At 42.8% G+C, this 16397-nt stretch overlaps 1 long non-coding RNA gene across 1 annotated transcript in view; it reads left to right on the top strand.

Moving 5' to 3' along the window:
• Nucleotides 1-16397, top strand: part of LOC138977952 (uncharacterized) — a 41797-nt gene that overhangs the window by 22708 nt on the left and 2692 nt on the right. Inside the window, exon 3 of the long non-coding RNA XR_011459532.1 lies at nucleotides 14417-14568. This is a non-coding gene — a long non-coding RNA (uncharacterized lncRNA). The remainder of the gene's footprint in view (nucleotides 1-14416; nucleotides 14569-16397) is intronic.

Raw genomic sequence — 16397 nt, 5'->3', positions numbered from 1 at the left:
TTCGCCTCCAAAGGTGATTAACACGGTTACATTCGTCGACAAGGATGGGACTCGATATGGTCAGGAATGGCATTATGGCCACTGAATCATTTTCGTGCTGTTCCCATTCCACGAATCTGGGAGGGACCTAAGCTTGGCGGGTCCATTGTTCGGACCCGGCGAAGCCGGCGTACGGCTCTAAGTACTTCTTCCCGGCGAAGCCGGCTACCCGGCGAAGCGGGTATTCATTCTAGTATATATATATGTACAAAATGTACATAGTGTGTGTGTGTGTGTGTGTGTGTGTGTGTGTGTGTGTGTGTGTGTGTGTGTGTGTGTGTGTGTGTGTGTGTGTGTGTGTGTGTGTGTGTGTGTGTATGTACTTGGGGATTAACTTGGTCTTTTTCTTTCATTAATTAGTGTTCTTTTATTGTGGCACATTTAGGATGTTTTGTTTACTGTCTTGTCTTCTTTCGTCTTATACATTGTGCCGTGCTTTCAGAGATGTTGGCTTTCCTGTTTCTTTAAATGCAGCATGCACATGTTTTTCAGAGTGCAAAGAGTAGCATCATTATATATTTAGGGGGGAGCACACACTTTTTTCTAATTTTCTCATTTATCCTTTGTTCTGTCTTGTAAATTTTGGCATGCATTGCAATATATATAATTGTAACCGGAGCCCTAGCTGAGGGTCCGTATCCTCATTATTTGTTCAGTCTCAGGGGGAGGCTGAAGATTGCCGAGGAGAGCAACTATATTTATCTTACCTTTACTCTAGCCCTATGTAATGTAGCTGCACAATCAGTCTAATCTATGCCTCGCGTTGTGTTCAATACATGTGCCTACAATACTAGCCGACCTCGGTATTCAGAGGAAACCCTGTGTGTTTCTTAGTAATCTAGACTGTGTGTTACATAAATATTGTGATATGTGTTTTGGATGTTAGAGTTTGCCACGTACAGTTTTAACAACACATGTTTACAGGACTACAGTCAATGAGAGGCAGAAGTTACAATACACGACACAAAAGCAAGCTCACACACTCACGTTCTTTCGCCGACACACGCACGCTCACGCTCACCTCTCGTACGTACAGTGGTGTTCACCATAACTCATAGAGAACAGTTACCAGGTTTTATTTACACTATCAATAATACATGAAAAGCAAGTAACAAACCCATCAAACAAAGCACCAAACAATCCTTCAATCAGTCTTACCTAGCGTTTACCCCCAACTCCGATTCAGTAGTAACTAGCACCTACGGCTCCTTTCTTACGTATGCTTATCTCATTCCTGCTCTATTTCACACACAAGACAGATACGGCAACAACACGTAGACTCAACACTGAAAGACAGAACGAACATGCAAACGTTCAGCATTTAAATGCAACGCTGAAAGACAACGATCAAGCAGAACACACAGCATTTAAATTCAACGCTGAGAGACAACGATCAAGCAAAACACACAGCATTTGTTCAACGCTGAGAGACAACAAACAAGCGAAACACACAGCATTTGTTCAACGCTGAGAGACAACAAACAAGCAAAACACACAGCATTTGTTCAACGCTGAGAGACAACGATCAAGCAAAACACACAGCATTTGTTCAACGCTGAGAGACAACGATCAAGCAAAACACACAGCATTTGTTCAACGCTGAGAAACAACGAGCAAGCAAAACACACAGCATTTGTTCAACGCTGAGAGACAACGATCAAGCCAAACACACAGCATTTGTTCAACGCTGAGAGACAACGATCAAGCAAAACACACAGCATTTGTTCAACGCTGAGAGACAACGATCAAGCAAAACACACAGCACTTGTTCAACGCTGAGAGACAACGATCAAGCGAAACACACAGCATTTGTTCAACGCTGAGAGACAACGATCAAGCGAAACACACAGCATTTGTTCAACGCTGAGAGACAACGAGCAAGCAAAACACACAGCATTAATTTGTTCAACGCTGAGAAACAAAACGAACTACGAAACAGAGACAGAGTACACACTTGTGCAGCGTGTAAGAAAGAGAGAGAAAAAGACGAGGGAAAGAGAGCAAGCACTTATTCAGCGCTGACTGACGAGACTCTGTAGTAAAGTTTCTATTTGTGTCCCCAGAATAAGTTTCTATTTGGGACATAAAGTGACGAGACTCGTATGTAAGTTTCTATTTGTGTCCCCAGAATAAGTTTCTATTTGGGACATGAAGTGGTTATGCGCTGGCCTCTTTTATAGTCTCTCAAAGACTCGGTACTATTTACTGGTAACAGTACCAAACAGTGTAAATTAATTACTTTTAAATTATTAGCAGTATGCAGGAATAGGCCATGATATGTTGAACATTCTTGCCGAGTTCTAGAAAATATATGTGGGGGAAAACGAAATTAAACTCATTAATCAAAATCGTCCATACAGACCTCCCTATTTTTGACCCACTGCGCCGGCGATACGGAATTTCCGCTTTCCTGCCTCAGAGAATCACGTTTCCGGCACGTTTCCGGTGTTGACTCACTCCAATGGTAGGCGAAGTGAGTCAAACATTGTTCTTTAAATAGTGTTTTGAGAACATCTGCTACCGAATTCATACTTTTTTTTTTTTGGGGGGGGGGGGGGCGGGATATTATTTGTTTCTCTTTTTTTTTCTTTGTTTGTTTTACTTATGCCCCTTCCCCCCCCCCCTCCCCTTCTTATCAAACTGCACTGTTACAAAGAAAGGGGGTAAAAATCAAGGGTCTGCCAAACCCGGCAAATGCAGTAGGCAGCCCAGTGGTCCCTTTTCTTTATTTGGTGTTTAACGTCGTTTTCAACCATTCAAGGTTATATCGCGACGGGGAAAGGGGGGAGATGAGATAGAGGAAAGGGGGGAGATGGGATAGAGCCACTTGTTAATTGTTTCTTGTTCACAAAAGCACTAATCAAAAAATTGCTCCAGGGGCTTGCAACGTAGTACAATATATGACCTTACTGGGAGAATGCAAGTTTCCAGTACAAAGGACTTAACATTTCTTACATACTGCTTGACTAAAATCTTTACAAACATTGACTATATTCTATACAAGAAACACTTAACAAGGGTAAAAGGAGAAACAGAACCGTTAGTCGCCTCTTACGACATGCTGGGTAGCATCGGGTAAATTCTTTCTCGTCCCAACCGCGGGTTAGGGGGAGTCCCAGTGATCCCTAAGTACCTCTCCCAAAGATGGTACTTTTCGGCAAAATTTTCAGTTTCAAGTTGTTAGGACAACTTCTTTTGAGAGTGTGATTTTGTAGAGGTTATTTTGGGGAAACTGAAAGGTAGCCTTGTCAGGGGACAACTATTCAAACCCATGATATCCTCATCATTTTGTTTCTCGATTGAGAATAATCATTTATAGATGACTATTATTCATTTCCCTTGTTGGGGTGTACTTGCATGTACTAGTGGTTTATTACCCAAATGTCCTCACAGTGACTGAGGCTTATATGAGGCTCAGTGATTCGTGCATTTGTTTGTTCAGCCCATTTCATTCTTGTGTTTTTATTCACACAAAAAGACAATAAAAATAATTATTTATGTATGATTTATGGTGGAATTTCCTCTACGGTGTGTACGAGGATGTATTGTACTAGATGTACTGTGGTCGTATATTAACGAGTTATAGTTCCCCGTGTGTGTACTATGCGTACAGGTTCATTGGAGGGAGGGTGTAGTGGTTGTTTGTTTGGTATAGCAACGAGACAATTCTCCCTTTTTGGAAGATGAGGGTGGTCCGCCCGAGCCTCGGGCAGACCGGGTTGTAGGTTCGAGACAATAGATTGACTATTGTCGTTTAGGCAGCTTAGGGATTCTGTATCGGTTCGCTGAGTGGTCGTGTGGCCGTTTTTGCTGTTGGTTACGGCGCTCGCGCCTTTCCCTGTCCTCCTCGTAGGTACGGTGGCGTTGTACTGCAGTTTGTTCCTCTTTGATGGAATTCTGCAGGCTGAGTTTCAACATGTTGAGGGCTTCTTCGTCTTTATCCGCGATGGCGAGGGCCTCATCGCGGAGACATTTGATGGTGTCCGTTTCCTTTTCAATTTCCGCCTCAATGATTTCGGCGAACTGGTGTTGGAGGGATATTTTGTTTTCCCTTATGGTATCCTGAAACTGGTCTCTAAGCTCATGTATTCTGGCAGTAGAGCCGTTCATTGCTGGGTTGAACTCAGTGGTCCCTTTAAGGAAGGGTACACACCGGTCCCTCTCGATTGCGAGAATAAGTTTGTTCAAGATGGGGATCACCCTTTCTTTGGTTGGTTTCAGGTCAACCTGTATGGCTTGGGCGGGAGCGGTTGCGTCCGCAGGTAACAGGCTTATTTCGAGGATGCTGTTCTTTCGAGATCTGGGAGTTGAGTTCCATCTCCCTGAGGGTCCCAAAGGGTTTAAAATCGTGATCGTGATTGGCGATTTTTGACCTTTCTGTGACCGTGATTGCCGAAATTTCCATTTCTGTGATCGTGATGGGACTTTGCCCGTGATCCGTGATGACAAAAAAATCAAGTCTCGTGATCGTGATCGTCATTTGTTTTCGTGATCGTGATGGGCATTATTGCAAAGCATTTTATTTTCAACGTACATTTTTCACAGCTGTATCACTCTATGATCCTCTATTCGTCAAGGTGTTCGTGATCGTGAAAACAAAAATCAAGGTAACTGTGATCGTGAAAGCTAAAATTTCCCTTCCCGTGATCGTGATGATACCCCCCCCCCCCCTTTTGGAGCCCTCCTCCCTGGCAGCGTGGTATTGGCTGGCGTTGATGGTAGAGTCCTCTTCTTCTTCCAACGAGAAGTTGAATTGAGTTTCAGCAATCTCCATATTGAAGTAGGTGGTGGCCATTTTGATAGAGGGTGGTGTAGATCTAGGAGCGTAGTGGGAAAGCGTGGTAGGTCTCGGAATCAGGAGAAACTCGTGATGTGGTCAAGTAGTTGCTTCTGTCTGTTTTAATAGACAATCTCGTCAGAGTTGTTCTGCGATCTTATTGGTGAGGCCAAGTTCCGCCCGTGGGTTGGCTGGTTTGTGTAGATTCGGGATAAGCGTGTGTCAATCAAAGCTCCGGTGGCTGGGCGTAGCGTCTTTGATACGTGTAGTGGGGCTCTATTGGCGTGGTGGGCGGAGTTGCCGTGAGGGGGGGGGGGGTGATAGTTGGGCGCGAAATTGTGTCCCTCCCTCTCCGTTGCGGCTGAGTGATCGTGTTGCGTGTCGATTCATTCGTGTTATCAGCACTATTGATCAGTAAAAAAACTGATGGGCTGCTTTTACCTTCGCCTACTGCATTTGCCGGGTTTGGCAGACCCTTGATTTTTACCCCCTATAAAAAAAATTACATTGACAGTTGTGCAAATCTGAGAGAAAGAGCAGGAGAAAAGGTCCTGTCAACAACCAACTGGTAAATCCTGTTTTCCTAAAATATTGAACAAAATTGCATAATTCCTGAATGATTCAATCCTCAAATGGATTGAATTTTATGAGTATTATAAGTTTTAATATGCTGCTAGATCATGTCCATGTATATTACATGATTTGCATATATCAGTTGTCATTTCTTACAAATCTTTGGAGTCCTTTTTATATTTAGTCAAGTTTTGACTAAATATTTTAACATCGAGGGGGAATCGAAACGAGGGTCGTGGTGTATGTGCGTGTGTGTGTGCGTGTGTGTGTGTGTCTCTGTGTGTGTGTAGAGCGATTCAGACTAAACTACTGGACCGATCTTTATGAAATTTGACATGAGAGTTCCTGAGTATGAAATCCCCGAACGTTTTTTTCATTTTTTTGATAAATGTCTTTGATGACGTCATATCCGGCTTTTCGTAAAAGTTGAGGCGGCACTGTCACGCCCTCATTTTTCAACCAAATTGGTTGAAATTTTGGTCAAGTAATCTTCGACGAAGCCCGGACTTCGGTATTGCATTTCAGCTTGGTGGCTTAAAAATTAATTATGACTTTGGTCATTAAAAATCTGAAAATTGTAAAAAAAAATAAAAATTTATAAAACGATCCAAATTTACGTTTATCTTATTCTCCATCATTTGCTGATTCCAAAAACATATAAATATGTTATATTTGGATTAAAAACAAGCTCTGAAAATTAAATATATAAAAATTATTATCAAAATTAAATTGTCCAAATCAATTTAAAAACACTTTCATCTTATTCCTTGTCGGTTCATGATTCCAAAAACATATAGATATGATATGTTTGGATTAAAAATACGCTCAGAAAGTTAAAACAAAGAGAGGTACAGAAAAGCGTGCTATCCTTCTTAGCGCAACTACTACCCCGCTCTTCTTGTCAATTTCACTGCCTTTGCCATGAGCGGTGGACTGACGATGCTACGAGTATACGGTCTTGCTGAAAAATGGCATTGCGTTCAGTTTCATTCTGTGAGTTCGACAGCTACTTGACTAAATATTATATTTTCGCCTTACGCGACTTGTTTGTTTGTTAAGATTCTCAAATGGTTATATTCTTATTTGGGACAGATTTTGGTAAAACTCCTGAATGGTTCAATCCTCAAATGGATTGAACTTTATGAGTAATATAAGTTTTAATATGCTGCTAGATCATGTCCATGTATATGACATGGTTTGCAGATATCAGTTGTCATTTCTTACAAATGATCTTCGGGGGCCTTTTTTTGTTGTTGAGATTCTTAAATGGTTAAATTCTTATTTGGAACAGATTTTGAAATTGCCACATATGCTATTTTTACACCCCCGGTATAGGGGTGTGTATAGGTTTCACTCGATGTGTTTGTGTGTTTGTGGCGGTGTTTGTGTTCGCAAGTAGATCTCAAGAATGAACGGACCGATCGTCACCAAACTTGGTGAACAGGTTCTATACATTCCTGAGACGGTCCTTACAAAAATTGGGACCAGTCAAACACACGGTTAGGTAGTTATTGGTGGATTAAAATTATACAACGACTTATTGACGGACACCCCCGTTGGTCAAAGGGAAATAACCATTCTCACTGCCACCAACTGAGAAGGTTATTTCCCTTGACGGGGGTGTTTTTCCTATCAGAGGAATTTCTTGTTTTAGTTGAAAACATGACACAAGTTAATCAACCCATACTGCATGAAACAATGTTCACTGTGCTGCAAGCTATTGTACTGCCATATTCTCAGTTGCAATAATCCTCAAATGGTTTCATTTGGTCTAAAAATAGACTTTCCCCCACTAGATTTTTCTAGAACTCTTTCATGTGATTATTTGGTGCCTATAAACTGTAACAACACTTAAATGGGTTTAAAAGGAATTTTATTACGGTTTCAGTATGATTTTGAGTTTGGCTACCAGATCATAATCTTCTGTGATCGCTGTGGGCTGGCTGTAAGGGAGGGGATGGGGGTATCTACAGGAAAGGTGGGGGTGACTAGAAGGAAGGTGGGGTCACTGAGTACCTGCAACTCTGAGCTAGTAGGGCTCTCCCGCTACATAACTATTGAGAGATGCCCGACAAAACACACTGAAAACACCAGTTCCGAAAGGCAGGGAGGTATGACGGCTTACTAGTGCCAAAACCTCATAATTGTAATTATCAAGGGAAAATTAGTAATTTTCCCTTGATAATTACCCTTTTCACGTGTGTATTACCATTTGCACGTGTTAATTACTAATTTTCCCGGGAAAATTACTAACTTTCACCTGTTAATTACTAATTTTTAGTTTTGGCACTAGCAATCCCGTGAAAATGAGTAACTAACGAGTGAAAACAGTAACTGACAGCGTTAATTAGTAATTATCACGTGATAATGGGTAACCCCAGGTTTTGGCACTAGTAAGCCGTCATAGGGAGGGCCACTTATCACGCACTCTGAACAGTGCAGAAAACTTTCTCAGTTTTTACCCTCTTTGCTATCTCTCTAGAGCGCTTCTTGCCGCATACAGATCCTTATCAACACAGCTAACAGAGCGGGCCAGGCTAGCTGCTATAGACAAAGAAAGAGTGGTCTGGCCGTATTTCAGGCGCCACTGTGGATGGGAGGGGTAGGAGGGAAATGGGTGAGGAAAGGGTAAATAAGCGGGAGGGGAGTGGTTCTTGCCAGTTATTTTTAACTGGAGCCAGCCTGGAGCAGACAGGGCCTGAATGCATAGCCCCTCCATACTTTTAAGATTTCATAGCGCTGTGGAGCGCATAGCTATGAAACGCACTATAGAACTCAGCGGTCCGCATGCATGAGGTCAAATAGTGCCTGCAATACAAGAGCGGCTCTATTTTTAACACGTAGATAGTGGAAGGGATTCCCCGTCATCCTGTGTCTCTGCGCATGCGTCAAGCTTTGTGATGCTTCGCGGCGGGTCAGTTTTACACCATTTGCCGCAGACAGTTTGGAAAGCCCGTCTCCTGATAAAACTTGGCTTTCGTGGTTTGGAAACTATATCCATTCCGGTACCCTCGCCATGAAGGTATAAGTCACTCTCTGGCTGGTTCTGCATCCTGTGTTTGATGTCATAAACTCCCGTATTATTATTATTATTATCATTATTATTATGTACCGCCATCAGTCCGCCACACACATCTTGAAAAGATCCGCACGCGTAAAAACTGACCCAAACACGACTACAAAGTCAAGATAAACCGCAGAACCGGCGGCAATGCACCCTTTCGATTCGGCAGTTCGAGTTGCACTTACAGTTCATCCGTGATTGCAAGAATGTCCTGCCGACGAAAGCGGAATTTTCTGTACAGTTCCACGTTGTCGTAACGATTCAGTGGATGTAGGCGGTCAAGAAAGATTAATGTAGAGTTGTTCATTTTCCCTAATTCGAAGCAAACACTTTATGAGGAAATTTCTCTCTCACGGGTGTAAGTTCAAGGTTTAGGTGAGGCACAACTTTCTGTTTGATGACAGGGGATTAATTGTAGAGTTGTTCATTTTCCCTAATTCGAAGCAAACACTTTATGAGGAAATATCTCTCTCACGGGTGTAAGTTCAAGGTTTAGGTGAGGCACAAGTTTCTGTTTGATGACAGGGGATTAATGTAGAGTTGTTCATTTTCCCTAATTCGAAGCAAACACTTTATGAGGAAATTTCTCTCTCACGGGTGTAAGTTCAAGGTTTAGGTGAGGCACAACTTTCTGTTTAATAACAGGGGATCAATTGTAGAGTTGTTCATTTTCCCTAATTCGAAGCAAACACTTTATGAGGAAATATCTCTCTCACGGGTGTAAGTTCAAGGTTTAGGTGAGGCACAAGTTTCTGTTTGATGACAGGGGATTAATGTAGAGTTGTTCATTTTCCCTAATTCGAAGCAAACACTTTATGAGGAAATTTCTCTCTCACGGGTGTAAGTTCAAGGTTTAGGTGAGGCACAACTTTCTGTTTGATGACAGGGGATCAATTGTAGGCGTTGGTATGAATTTGAGGCCTTTTGCTAGGCCCAGATATTGTCCATCCGAGAGTGGCACATTTGACAGGTTGATCACGAATTGTTTGGCTCGTGTCAAGTTGTTGTTGATTTTCTTTTCTTTCTCATTAGAAAGTCTGGTTTGTTTCCTCCTTTTGATGCGGAGTTTTGTTTTGGAGTGTCTGCCCATGATTTGGGAGAGAACCGTATAGTGACAAATGCACTTTGACCACGGATAGTGGGGTGGTATCCCGTGTCCCTTTGATGCGGGAATGTGAGGGGATGAGCAGACCGTCGAGATATTGCTTAGTTGGGTTTAGTGCCAATGTGCAGACATAACAGTTGGGGAGGAAGCTTAGGAATGTGCAGGCCTCAGTCTTTTCGTTTCCTTTCCCGGCTCGTCCCTAGATTGGGTTTGAGGGATGGCAGGTGCCGGAAATACCTATTGCTGTAGGATTTAGCTGTAGCGTATCCGCGTGTGTGACTTGATACCCTTATTGCTGCGGCGTCACAGTTGAAACGGATGTAGCCCGTCTATCATGTTCTGGTTGATATTTGGGGAATAGTGGGTAAAAATCAAAGGTCTGCCAAGCCCGGCAAATGCAGTAGGCAGCCCAGGGATCCCTTTATGAGGAAATTTTTCTCTCACAGGTACAAGTTCAAGGTTTAGGAGAGGCACAACTTTCTGTTTGATAGCTGGGGATTAGGTGCAGAGTTGTATCTTTTTGCCCAATTCGAAGCAAACACTTTATGAGGAAATTTCTCTCTCACGGGTGTAAGTTTAAGGTTTAGGAAAGGCACAACTTTCTGTTTGATAACTGGGGATTAATTGTAGAGTTGTTCATTTTCCCTAAATTCGAAGCAAACACTTTATGAGGAAATTTCTCTCTCACGGGTGTAGGTTCAAGGTTTAAGTGAGGCACAACTTTCTGTTTGATGGCAGGGGATTAATGTAGAGTTGTTCATTTTCCCTAATTCGAAGCAAACACTTTATGAGGAAATTTCTCTCTCACGGGTGTAAGTTCAAGGTTTAGGTGAGGCATAACTTTCTGTTTAATAACAGGGGATCAATTGTAGAGTTGTTCATTTTCCCAAATTCGAGGCAAACACTTTATGAGGAAATTTCTCTCTCACGGGTGTAAGTTCAAGGTTTAGGTGAGGCACAACTTTCTGTTTGATGACAGGGGATTAATGTAGAGTTGTAGGGGGGAGGGGGGGTAACTGAGGTTGGGGGAGGGGAGGGGGTAGGTGGTAGGTGGGGTAGGTGGGGACGGTGGTCACAATTTAGCCTCCAAGTATACATGGGGTTTAATTATCTGCATAAAAGTATTGTATAACATGTTATGAATAAATGGGTCAGGGGGTATCACATTCAAAAATGTTTATACGGAATCAATCAATACAATTATCCTATGGCATTAATGAAACAAGTCGCGTAAGGCGAAAATACAATATTTAGTCAAGTAGCTGTCGAACTCACAGAATGAAACTGAACGCGCAACGCAACGCAGCAAGACCGAAAACTCGTAGCATCGTCACTCCACCGCCCGTGGCGAAGGCAGTGCACGTGGAATTGACAAGAAGAGCGGGGTATTCGTTGCGCTGAGAAGGATAGCACGCTTTTCTGTACCTCTCTTCGTTTTAACTTTCTGAGCGTGTTTTTAATCCAAACATATCATATCTATATATTTTTGGAATCAGGAACCGACAAGGAATAAGATGAAAGTGTTTTTAAATTGATTTCGAAAAAAAAAATTTGATAATAATTTTTATATATTTAATTTTCAGAGCTTGTTTTTAATCCGAATATAACATATTTATATGTTTTTGGAATCAGCAAATGATGGAGAATACGATAAACGTAAATTTGGATCGTTTTATAAATTTTTATTTTTTTTTACAATTTTCAGATTTTTAATGACCAAAGTCATTAATTAATTTTTAAGCCACCAAGCTGAAATGCAATACCGAACCCCGGGCTTTGTCGAAGATTACTTGACCAAAATTTCAACCAATTTGGTTGAAAAATGAGGGCGTGACAGTGCCGCCTCAACTTTCACGAAAAGCCGGATATGACGTCATCAAAGACATTTATCAAAAAAATGAAAAAAACGTTCGGGGATTTCATACCCAGGAACTCTCATGTCAAATTTCATAAATATCGGTCCAGTAGTTTAGTCTGAATCGCTCTACACACACACACACACACAGACACACACACACACGCACATACACCACGACCCTCGTTTCGATTCCCCCTCGATGTTAAAATATTTAGTCAAAACTTGACTAAATATAAAAAAGTGTCTATATAAACACAGTACAGTATTGTATGATGATTATGCAGAGAGAGAGAGAGAGAGAGAGAGAGGGAGAGAGAGAGATAGAGAGAGAGAGAGAAAGAGAGAGAGAGAGAGAGAGAGAGAGAGAGAGAGAGAGAGAGAGAGAGAGAGAGGAGTGTGTGTGTGGATGTGTTTGCAGATTGCAGATATGGTTATGTTTATTTCTTCTGTAAATTATATCCCCTTGTCTAAAGGGCTTTTAAAGCTGAGGACAATAAACTCTCAAAGCGTCTCTCTCTCTCTCTCTCTCTCTCTCTCTCTCTCTCTCTCTCTCTCTCTCTCTCTCTCTCTCTCTCTCTCTCATCTCTCTCTCTCTCTCTCTCTCTCTCTCTCTCTCTCTCTCTCTCTGAGCTCCTGAATTATCAGCGTTTCTAACTCGAAAATGCCAGTCGTAGGACTTCCTATTGCTGCAGAAGACATCTTATCCACCTTACTGTGCAAAAAACACGGTGACATCGTGGAAGGTGACCGGAACAGAACGACCGGGGTTTCGCCATGACACCCGCACTGACCAGTGCATGGAGACGCAAGCCACCAGCCCAGCATAGAAGAGACCAACGAAGAGCAGAACAGCACAGTGCCAAGGAACAGAAACTAATGCCGGGTTCGGTTTTTCACCCGGGTTTTTTTTTTGTTACCGTACCTTCGTTGCACGTGATGTGTAATATCCCCATTGCAAGGGGCCGATGGCCTATAGCAATTAAACTTTCGTATTCGTATTCCCTCTCTTTCTCTCTCTCGCTATCTATCACTCTCTCTCTCTCTCTCTCTCGTACTATCTCTCTTTCTCTCTGTCTCTGTCTCTCTGTGTCTCTGTGTCTCTGTGTCTCTGTCTCTGTCTCTGTCTCTCTCTCTCTCTCTCTCTCTCTCTCTCTCTCTCTCTCTCTATTTCCCTGTCCCCTACACTGTCGCCCCCCCCCCCCCCATCTATCTTTCTATATTTTTCTTCGGCAAACATATATAGCGGTTGGACTTCACTACCACTATTATAAAATAAAAGTGTTATTGTTATTGAATATGTATTATTGTCAGGGCCGGATCTGGGGGGGGGGGGGGGGTACCTGGGGTTCCGGAACCCCCCCCCCCCCCAAAAAAAAAAAATGTGGACTTTGGACCCCTGCCTTCAGTTGGAACCCCCCCCCCCCCCCCCCCCTTCAAACGAACTTGGTCCGGCCCTGATTGTTGAGTATTTATGTGCGTGTCTTCTCAATCTGTGTGTATATGAATTAGTGTGTATGTATACTTGTTGAGTGTGTATTTGAGACAAAGTCAAAGAGAGAAAAATAAATGAATAGAAAGAGATGAAAGTGTTTTAAGATTAAAACTAACCTACACAAACTTACTACCAAAACGTTAACCTTTACAAAGTTTATTGACACTAAACAACTGACAACAACTGTCAACAAGTCTCACATAGTTTCTCTGGTCTATTTCAAGGGAAACAACTATTCTATCATTAAACTCTTGCTGCTAACACTCCTCAAAGAAAACTAACACTATAACCAATGCAAGGACTCCAAAGATTCACAGACTAAATAAGAACACTAGATTACATAAACAACTCACACACTGACAATACTAATGACTTCACAAAAGACGTTTCACGACTGACCCAAACCGACCCACCACATGCCCATGGAGTTGGACTTCCAAGCCCAAAAACAACTTTTACATCAGCAGCTGGTCTTCTCCTAAAAAACAACAAGTCGCGTGAGGCGAAAATACAACATTTAGTCAAGTAGCTGTCGAACTCACAGAATGAAACTGAACGCAATGCAACGCAGCAAGACCGTATACTCGTAGCATCGTCAGTCCACCGCGCACGGCAAAGGCAGTGAAATTGACAAGAAGAGCGGGGTAGTACTTGCGCTGAGAAGGATAGCACGCTTTTCTGTACCTCTCTTCGTTTTAACTTTCTGAGCGTGTTTTTAATCCAAACATATCATATCTATATGTTTTTGGAATCAGGAACCGACAAGGAATACGATGAAGGTGTTTTTAAATTGATTTCGACAATTTAATTTTGATAATAATTTTTATTAATTTAATTTTCAGAGCTTGTTTTTAATCCAAATATAACATATTTATATGTTTTTGGAATCAGAAAATGATAAAGAATAAGATGTACGTAAGTTTGGATCGTTTTATAAAAAATTTTTTTTTTACAATTTTCAGATTTTTAATGACCAAACTCACTCATTAGTTTTTAAGCCACCAAGCTGAAATGCAATACCAAACCCCGGCCTTCGTCGAAGATTACTTGACCAAAATTTCAACCAATTTGGTTGAAAAATGAGAGCGTGACAGTGCCGCCTCAACTTTCACGAAAAGCCGGATATGACGTCATCAAAGACATTTATTGAAAAAATGAAAAAAACGTATGGGGATTTCCTACCCAGGAACTCTCATGTCAAATTTAATAAAGATCGGTCCAGTAGTTTAGTCTGAATCGCTCTACACACACACACAGACAGACAGACACACACACACACACACACACACATACACCACGACCCTCGTCTCGATTCCCCCCTCTACGTTAAAATATTTAGTCAAAACTTGACTAAATATAAAAAGGGCCTTCGCTAAGAATACTGGGAACTATGGAAAGGGAAATTAAGAAGGGAAGCAACTCGGAACCTTCTGGCCTATACGCCTTTGACGAGGTTACCTCCCGTCCTCCACACATACTTAAACCCTCTTGTCTGTTTGGTGAAACAGGTGCTCGGAATCACGGTACAATTGCTTCCATATCACGACAGATGGCTTCTGGATAGCATGGTGTTGAGGTACAACAACGTAAGGACGTGCCTGAGGTTCACTCAACGTGTTTGGTTCACCGACCACATATCCAGAAAAATAACCGATCCAAAGTGAGTGATTATTCTTCCGTTTGGTCTAGTTAGCACTACAGTGGAACTTCTCTTTAAAAGATGCTGCTCCGGTCAGGGCATCGTGGAACCAAAGTGAGTGATTAGTCTTTTAGTCGCAAACAAGGATATAAACCGTCAAAACCTGTACACAACTATGTTACTAAATTACTTCAGTGATTTATTTTATGTATGGTGTACATTAGCCTGAGATGTTAGGTGGTGATTTCAAGTGTCACGTATGTAGGTCAAGTCGTTTTACTTTTACGCTTTTTCGTTTTCCTTTTTTTTTTTTTTTTTTTTTTTTTTACATATATATATACTGTTCAAAAAAAGAAACGCATAGTTGCTACTTGCCAAATTTGTTTTATTTTTCGAAAAAATTAACAGAAAATCCAATATTTAGATTATTTGTTTGAAATTTGGTATGAACACAGTTGAATGCACACACAGTTCATTTGCATCTTCAAATCAATCAGTCAATCAATACGATTGGGTGCCGAGGCTGTCAAGTCAGTAGGGGGTGTGACTGCCTTGAGCAGCAACAACTGCCCGGCACCTTCTGGGCATGGACTGGATCAGATGCCGGATATCTTGCTGTGGGATGGTGTCCCACTCCTCCTGAAGTGCCTGCAATAGATCGCGGTGATTTGCCAGCGCTTCTTCTCGCCTGCGCACACGTCTGTCCAATTCATCCCAGAGGTGTTCTATCGGGTTCATGTCTGGCGACATGGATGGCCAGGGAAGCACCTGGGCATGGTGGTCGGTGAGGAACTGGGTGGTGAGTCGTGCTGTGTGCGGGCGAGCGTTGTCCTGCTGGAATATGGCATCCTGGTCAGCCAGAAGAGGAAGGGCGTGTGGGCGCAGAATTTCCTCCACGTATCGCTGGGCAGTTATGCGCCCTTGGACGTGCACCAGGGTGCTCCTTCCAGCGGTATTGATCGCCCCCCACACCATGACGCCTCCACCACCATGAACGGGTGCCTCATCCACACAGTTGGGCGCGTAACGTTCGTTTACTCTCCGGTAGACCCTCCTCCGACCATCATGTCGCTGGAGTAGGAAGTAGGACTCGTCGCTGAACCACACGTGTCTCCAGTGATTCCGGACGGTCCAGCGAAGGTGCTGGTTGCCCCACTGCACTCGGTTCTGGCGATGGCGGCGGGTGAGGACAGCTCCTCTGTGAGGTCTGCGAGCTCTCAAACCAGCTTCATGCAGGTGGTTCCGCACGGTCTGGTCCGATAATCGGTGTGGCCCGGGGAGAGCCTGGACAGAAGATGAGGCCGACAGGAAACGATTCCGGAGGTGGCGGAGCCGTATGAAGCGGTCGTGAGCAGCAGTTGTCGCCCTTGGTCTTCCCGCTCGTGGCAAGTCAGCAACGGAGCCAGTGGCTTGAAACCTGACCCACAGTCTACTGATGGTGCTCTGGGACACGTGGAAGTGCCTGGCGATTGCACTTTGACTTTGGCCTGCTTGTAAACGACCCAATGCAATTTGGCGGTCTTCTCTGCTCAATCGGGCCATCTTTCGTCGCTGAATTGTCGTCTGATTTCTTTGTGGCGAACAATCCGCTTTTATGGGTTTTGGAAGACATGGTGAGAGCTCAATATTCCCCGAGTTTCACGAGATTACACTGAAGCATGACGAGTGGTCATGCCAAATGAGCAATTTTGACATTGTAGCCACTGATAACGCATGCGTCACGTGCAGAGCTCACTTGTGGCAATGGACGAAAGGTCGACGACCAGATAAACATTTTCTGCAGTTTGGTGGATATCCTTGTAGCCATATAACCATATATAAATTAACCAAATATTACAAGCTATGCGTTT

The sequence above is a fragment of the Littorina saxatilis genome, linkage group LG10 (assembly GCF_037325665.1).
Source record: "Littorina saxatilis isolate snail1 linkage group LG10, US_GU_Lsax_2.0, whole genome shotgun sequence".
Lineage (NCBI taxonomy): Eukaryota > Metazoa > Mollusca > Gastropoda > Littorinimorpha > Littorinidae > Littorina > Littorina saxatilis.
The sequence above is the reverse complement of the archived record's forward strand: the minus strand, read 5'-3'. Positions and strand labels throughout refer to the sequence as shown.